We start from the raw sequence: 6,995 nt of genomic DNA, 5'->3' as shown, positions 1-6,995 counted from the left end.
TAAAGTCAGAGACGACAGCTCATCTGCTGCTGCACAGTTTGTGTTGGACATCCTCTAGTCCTTCATCAGTGGTCACAGGACGCTGCCCACAGGACGCTGCCCACAGGACGCTGCCCACAGGACGCTGCCCACAGGACGCTGCCCACAGGACGCTGCCCACAGGACGCTGTTGGCTTGATAAGTTTAAGTGATACTTTTTTAATCCTACAAATGGGGAAATTCCACCTCCGTGAAGTGAAACACCACATATACACACACACACACACACACACACACACACACACACACACACACACACACACACACTAGGGGGCAGTGAGCACACTTGCCCAGAGCAGTGGGCAGCCCTATCCACAGTGCCTGGGGAGCAGTTGGGGGTTAGGTGTCTTGCTCAAGGACACCTCAATCATGGACTGTCGGCACTGGGGATCAAACCGGCAACCTTCCGGTCACAGGACCAGTTCCCTAACCTCCAGCCCAGAACTGCCCCTGGATATTTTTGTTTGGTGGCCTATTCTCAGTCCAGCAGCACTGCTGTGTCTGATCCACTCAGACCAGTGCAACACACACTAACACACCACCACCACGTCAGTGTTACTGCAGTGCTGAGAATGACCCACCACCCAAATAGTACCTGCTCTGTGCTCGGCCACGCAACATGTGAGCACAGCATCACAGCCGCATCTCTGCCAGAGAGATGAGATTCCTGCTTGTGTGAAAGGTAATATAGAGAATTTAGCTGATATTAGAGCTTATATTAGATATTAGAGAGTGTGGGTGAGAGTCAGGTGGCATGATCAGTGCATCCCCCACCAAAGCTGAAATGAAGCCAACACCACTACATTGGACTGACTGCTCACTGATACGCACATCGGCCAACCATAGGGACAGTTTCTTCGCAGAAAGTTGGACTAAGTGCTTTGCTGGAGGGCAAATTCAGCAGCTGGGATCAAACCGATGACCTCTGGAGCCATATCCGAATTCTCTGGCCGCTGGTTTACCACCCCAGCTCTGTGTGCTATAGGGGAGAGAATGGGAGAAGTCATGAGGAATGTGAAGAAGCAGCGTTCCCTCTCTCTCTCTTTCACTGAAGCGTCTGTTGTCCTTCAGTTTTGGGAGCGGACAGATTCGGGGTCTTTCTCTCCTCTGCTCCACGGCGCCGGGGGACAGAGGGGTTTGACGTCAGCGCTAACCTTCATAAATCTGGGTTTCGGGATTAGAGACCCGATCTGTCCCAGCTGAGGGACGACACCAAGTCAGAGGACAACCGGAACACACACATTCCCAGTCAGACTGCAGTTAGTGCCATGCTAAGTGGCTTGAGGCGTTTTCTTCTGTTGTGAGTGGGAGGAACCTATGTTCAGTTTACGGTTCCTCAATATAAGGTTGAGGTTCAAGGGAAAAGCCTTGTTTACGTTCCGTTTAGGTTCTTCAAAGCTTTAAAGTGTTTTTTCCCCTCACACTTCTCATTCCAAACTTGGCTGTTTAGGGAACAAAAACGGTTGTTTTGGTTCCGTTATTGAAGCCGTATTGTCTAAGAACATGGTATATTGTTGGTTGTACAGTCAGAAACATCTATTTTGCTGTGTTTGTGTTGATTTCAGAGCTGAAATAAACACAAAAATGTTCATATTAGTACTGTAGTCCTGCATTGTGGTCATTTAATTACTAAATATTGTCTTAGGATGTAATAAGCCTGGGATTTTAAGAGCTGAACGAGAAAAGCAGCCTTATAAATAAACAGTGTTGAGGTATAAAACACGGTTTTAAAGAAATTATGATTGACAAATCAAGGAATTTCATTAAAAGTGTGGTTTCACCTCCTTGGAGACAAATCAGTTCCTTGTTCTTGACCTCCTTTGACATAAACACATAAAAATGACTCATTGTTCTCAAACATATACGCAGAACACACATAACAAAAAAGACACAGAAGCATCAACAACTATATACACAGCAGTACGTCTGATCCTAAAGTTCCTACATGCTCCTCTGAACAGTGCAGCATGTTCCTCCCGCTCAGTGCTCTCTCACGTGGTGCAGCGGTAGCGCCGTGGGCCGTCGACCATAATGGCACGGTTTGAACCTCGGTCCAGGCGCAACTTCAGTGACGGTGGCCACTGTGTTTGGGGCAGATGTGGGCTGGAGGTTAGGGAACTGGCCCTGAGACCGGAAGGTCGCCGGTTTGATCCCCAGAGCCGACAGTCCATCAGACTGAGGTGCCCTTGAGCAAGACACCTAACCCGGGCGCCGTGGATAGGGCTGCCCACCGCTCTGGGCAAGTGTGCTCACTGCCCCCTAGTGTGTGTGTGCACTAGAGTGTATGTGGTGTTTCACTTCATGCATGGATTAAATGCAGAGGTGGAATTTCCCCAATTGTGAGACTTAAAAAAAAGGTATCACTAGTGCAGTTCTGCGCTCTTCCTCACAGTAACTGAGATCTTCCTTGTCTCCTCTTCTGTAGAGTCTCTGTTCTACTGTGGTTCTGCGCTCTTCCTCACAATAACTGAGATCTTCCTTGTCTCCTCTTCTGTAGAGTCTCTGTTCTAGTGTGGTTCTGCGCTCTTCCTCACAGTAACTGAGATCTTCCTCGTCTCCTCTTCTGTAGAGTCTCTATTCTAGTGTGGTTCTGCGCTCTTCCTCACAGTCACTGAGATCTTCCTCATCTCCTCTTCTGTAATGTCTCTGTTCTAGTGCGGTTCTGCGCCCTTCCTCACAGTAACTGAGATCTTCCTTGTCTCCTCTTCTGTAGAGTCTCTGTTCTAGTGCGGTTCTGCGCTCTTCTTCACAGTATCTGAGATCTTCCTCGTCTCCTCTTCTGTAATGTCTCTGTTCTAGTGTGGTTCTGCGCTCTTCCTCACAGTAACTGAGATCTTCCTCGTCTCCTCTTCTGTCTTCAGCGTGAGAAACGAGGAACAGTCACTCGGTCTCCTCCGAAATTTGGCAAGACTTCAGATGAACAACAAATAATGCCTTTTCTCTGAGAGCGCATTGGAGCGTCTATTTTTCCCGATGGACAGTAGAGCATCAAGTTTCCTTTCAGGGACTCTAAATAGGTTAATTACAGGGAGCCCCACCTTGTATTTCGCATCTCCCTGGTCTCCGACTTTTACACAGCACGGTACAGTCCATTCCACAGCCTCAGTCTCATCCGTGCAAACCGTCTTCCAGCTGTCAGACTTTGATTCCAGGCGTAAACAGTAACTGTAACTTCCCTTCCGCACTGAACACAACACTCATCCTTCTGTTGAACGGCTGCCAGAGAAGCCGCAGTATTTTGTTTCTGCCTTTGCGGTGTGTAATTTTGTTTTGATATCCACCTTCTGTCACAACTCTGCGGCATCATCCGCCGCTAAAGCGTAAGAGGGCGAGGAATGACTCCTTCAGACGAAATGGTAATGCAGGATAAAAGGAGAGAAGGGAGAAGACTGAGGTGCAATTTGCGGAGTGTTCTCCACCCCACCGTTGAGATTTGCCTTCTGCTTGTTATTATGACGGGGAAAAGCTCGCACTGGGCCTCTTCAGCGCTGCAGTGTGTTTTGCAGGGGAGTTTGGATTGCAGACCGCGGCCCGTTCGCCCGTCCGCGGCCGTGGCTCTGTGAGAGTATTTCTCTCTGTCTCCGGGGACTCTCTGAGCTGAGAGGATTAAGTGGATGGCATATCAGTACAAAATTCACATCAAAAGGCTAAGTTGGGTCAGCTCGAGGGCTGCGGGCCTGTAGACCAAAGGGATTTCAAAGCCTCCTCCTTTAACAGAAACCCCTTTTTTATCTGCAGCCACCCATCGTGTTGGATGTTGGAGCGTGAAAATGGCCAGATAGACACATCTTTGTTTTAGGCTTTGTGGATGTGGGCGAGGAAGTTCACCGACTCTTCAACAGGGCCCAACCGATACGAACCTTTTATCAGCATCGGACAGTTTTAGCATAGAAACGTTTTAATAATAATCATAATAATAATAATAATAATGTCTATTTATAGAGCACTTTTCATACCGGTAGCAGCTCAAAGTGCTTTACATTTTGACAGCATCTGACAGTTGCTTAGATTTGGTAGCAATATTTCCAAATTATATTTGATTTGGAAGAGCAGAATTCCAGAATTAGAGCAGAATTAAATGTGATCCTCTTCTGCAGGGCTAGTCAGGGCAATCATACCTTCTACATCTACATTTTTATGTGTCTTCTTCATCACGCAGTTCATATATCAGCACATCCATGATTTTAAGAAGGAATAACTGAAAAGAAACTGATTATCACTTATCAACTTTCTTAAAGAGCTGCTTTTCCAGACACAGGTTAAGGCAAGATGGTTCTTCAAGGTTCTTTAGTAAAGAAAATGGTTATATATGCAGCCATGAACACTCAAAGCACCCTTGGATGGAGAGTGTGCTTTAGATGGTTCTATATAGAAACCTTTTTTGGTGTTATAGAACCCTTTTCAAAAGAGTTCTTCTTTTGTTACGATGTCAAGCTCGTGATAATAGAAGCAGCCTTTTTGGTGCTACGTAGAACCCTTTTTCAAAAAGGTTCTATACAAATCGTACACAACACATTCTCCATCAATCTGAGGAAGCATTTCATGATGCGAAGAACACTTTAATCGTACAAAGGGTTCAGTAAGTGCTCATGTTTCTATGAAGAACCTTTTTTCTTTACTAAAGAACCCTTGAAAAAGCATCACTTTTAAGTGTGTAATGTCAAAGGTGATGCACCAGTGAAAGGCTTTTTCAGTCTGGACTTAATTTGGGTCTTGGAAACATCTCAACACGTAAAATAATACAAATAGAAAACAAGCCGCTGACAGTTGCATGCAAAGGTTTGAACATCTCCATTTAAATGTCATTTTGGTTTATTTTAGCACATCCGCAAATGTTTTTCTGCTCATTTCAGAGCATAATATCTTTCTGTTTGCTTAGTTTAAAGTTGCACTTAAATTATCGACAGAATGAGAAGAAAGGACAGTTTTGACGTTCTATCAAAGACGCCTATATATCACGTTGCATAGATATCTGAGGTTAGAGGTTATAGTGAGTCACTATAGCGTTGAGTCTGCCATTAGGGAGGATGAGGAAATAGCCACTCCTGGCAAGAATCCACAAAGAACAGAAGAGACATGAATAGAAACAAAATAAAAGTCAGCATTGGTGCTGCTTTCCACCGCTGGAGCTCTCGTGAGTAAAGGGATGAGGATTGATACTGAACATGCAACGTTTCTTCTATACTGGTAAGTAAACAGGGGAGAAGTGAAGAGACAGAGGAGGGACTGTGTGAATTATGTATATTATGTATTATGTATTATTAAGTGTATGAATTCAACAGGTTGAGTCATATTACATATTGCTCCTTTAAAATATTGGGGAAAAATTTTACACAGGCCATGTTTTATGTTTTATTTTTCTCCCAATATATTAAATTCAGCAAACAGGCAGTAAATGTGCAATAAACTGCAGAAGTGTGTCTCTGTAGCAGATTTAACTTATTTACACTTAGAAAATCAACAACAACATGGAATTTGACAAGTGCGGTCAAACTTTTGTGTATGATTGTATAATAGAAAAGCAACAAACCACGAAAGGCTGTGCTTTTACAGTGATTTTACCACAGCTTTAAACATCCCTACCCATGGGGAAGTCAGTGGTTGTTTTAAACAGCTACAAAATATAATAAAATGCACAAATGTTCAATCATTACCTTTATTTAATATGAAAGACAGTGTGTGGACAGGTTTGTGTCTGTACTTATGACTATTTTAGCAGAGGCTAAACTGCTGCTCAAATACTGTCCTTCGTTATTTTTGATTTCTAGTCAAAACGAGCATTAAGTACAAGTTATTCTTTTCCCAGAGTCAAAAAGCAGAAAACATGTTTTTAACAGAAGCTCAGCAGCTAAATCTACTCTCAGCTGTGTCAGCGAGTCTCTCTTTCCCTTCATTCCAGCTTCCGTTCTTCTCAGGTCACTCACTTTCAGCTCCTCAAAGAACCTGCAGACACGCCTCCAAAGCTCAGTCTCAGAAGCTGGTCGATTTTCTGAACTAATCAAACCCATTCAGTGGTGTTGAGGTCTGGACTCTGGGGCGGTCAGTCCATCGTCCAGCTTCTTTGTTCGATGTGTCCGTCTCCTTTTCTCAGTGAGGTTCTTCTTGATCAGCTACACGTCCTTTCAGACCCACAGCGCTGAGTGGTCGTCTCACAGTGGACGGATGGACAGAAACACCTGTGGATGTTTTCAGATCTGAAGCAGCTTTCAGTGCTGCTTATCTGATGGGGGCAGTTTTGGGGGTCCATCAGGTCTTTTTAGGAGACACATTTTCTCTGTAGCTTTTAATCAGTTTTTGAGTTTTGCAAACTTAAATTTTTTCACTTTGACTTTGTCCTTCATTGTGCAAGTGCATTGTCTTGTATCTAATCTCAGCACAAATGTATCTGACTGGAAAAGTAAGGAGTGAAGTGTCTCTGATTTTTGTGCATATATAAGTTATATATGTTTTCCTTGGCTGTGTAAAACTGTTGCGCAGTGCGGAGCTGTGCTGTTTAAGCTGACGCTGAACCGAACCTGAACCAGATTAAAATATTTGAGTTTCGTAACACATTCCTAACTGTTGTAAAACACCACTGTCATTACTTTCTCCCTCCCAGTCCATGTTGTTCTACATGTCTGACCTGCAGGTCACCTGCTGGCCACCACTAATCCCCACTTTAATGCCTGGGAGAGGAAGTGAGAGCAGGATTTTTTTTAAAAGCCTTTCACTCATTTCCACTGTTTGCATGACTTGCAGTGGCTGAAAGTGCTTCCTCTGCTGACACGAGCTTGTTCAGCCTGACCGCACCTCGAATCAGCTGCACCACATTTTCACCCAAGAACATCTCATTCACCATAAAACGGTGTTTAATTATCACCGTCATTCAAAAGCGCCAGTGTCTCTTCTGAAATGAAGATGTTAACACTGAGTCTTTGCTGCGGTAACAGCCTCCACTCTTCTGGGACGGCTCTAGA

This window comes from Pygocentrus nattereri, chromosome 15 (assembly GCF_015220715.1).
Source record: "Pygocentrus nattereri isolate fPygNat1 chromosome 15, fPygNat1.pri, whole genome shotgun sequence".
Lineage (NCBI taxonomy): Eukaryota > Metazoa > Chordata > Actinopteri > Characiformes > Serrasalmidae > Pygocentrus > Pygocentrus nattereri.
Note: the sequence above shows the minus strand (reverse complement) of the source record.